At 41.7% G+C, this 1,103-nt stretch overlaps 1 protein-coding gene across 1 annotated transcript in view; it reads left to right on the plus strand.

The window, feature by feature from the left end:
- Window positions 1–1,103, plus strand: part of LOC103460595 (uncharacterized) — a 12,552-nt gene that overhangs the window by 1,865 nt on the left and 9,584 nt on the right. The gene's annotated exons all lie outside the window — the stretch shown is intronic.

The following is a 1,103-nucleotide window of genomic DNA, read 5'->3' on the forward strand; positions in this document are numbered from 1 at the left end:
TCTGGTTCCCACAGTGAGAAATGATTCGTTCAGCCTGAACAAAAACCTCCAGATGATCAGATGTCAGTTTGTGACATAGAGAGCAGTAAACCACAGCCCAGGTTCACTGATTTCACCTCCATCTCACACAGAGACTCTCTGAGTTTTAGACTCTAATGTTTCATTGTTTTGTCATATTTATGTCACATTTAATGGTTTTCATTCATATTGTAACAGAAACAGTATCAGTGATGATCATCATCCTCATCAACTCTACTGGGTTTGACGTTAATGATGAATCATCTCCAGCAGATCTTGATGTTTAACTGATGTCAGCAGATAATTTTAGTTTATTTCTCTTTAAAAGTTAAATCTTGATCTGATCTCAGATCAGCTTTTGGTCCATCAGTTTCTTCTGGACGTTTCTGTTTCTCAGAGGAACCTGATGGTTCTGTTGGTTCTGATGGTTCTGTTGGTTCTGCTGGTTCTGTTGGTTCTGATGGTTCTGCTGGTTCTGTTGGTTCTGCTGGTTCTGCTGGTTCTGATGGTTCTGATGGTTCTGATTGTTCTGGTGAGTTAAATTAATGATCCTACATCATTAATTGATCTGTAATAAACATAATCAATAAAACATAAATATCATTGATATTGTAAATGAAAACTGTCTTCATCTCCATGAACTCATGAATCAATGCAGCGAAGCCTGGAGGAGACCAGCCTGAGGTTCTGATGAGGTTCTGCTGAGGTTCTGATGAGGTTCTGGAAGCCTTCAGGTGGTTCTGATGGTTCTGCTGGTTCTGTTGGTTCTGTTGGTTCTGATGGTTCTGATGGTTCTGTTGGTTCTGATGGTTCTGTTGGTTCTGTTGGTTCTGATGGTTCTGATGGTTCTGTTGGTTCTGATGGTTCTGATGGTTCTGCTGGTTCTGGTGGTTCTGATGGTTCTGTTGGTTCTGATGGTTCTGTTGGTTCTGATGGTTCTGATGGTTCTGCTGGTTCTGGTGGTTCTGTTGGTTCTGTTGGTTCTGATGGTTCTGTTGGTTCTGCTGGTTCTGTTGGTTCTGTTGGTTCTGTTGGTTCTGATGGTTCTGGTGGTCCTGATGGTTCTGATGGTTCTGCTGGTTCTG

The sequence above is a fragment of the Poecilia reticulata genome, unplaced genomic scaffold (assembly GCF_000633615.1).
Source record: "Poecilia reticulata strain Guanapo unplaced genomic scaffold, Guppy_female_1.0+MT scaffold_260, whole genome shotgun sequence".
Taxonomy (NCBI): Eukaryota; Metazoa; Chordata; class Actinopteri; order Cyprinodontiformes; family Poeciliidae; genus Poecilia; species Poecilia reticulata.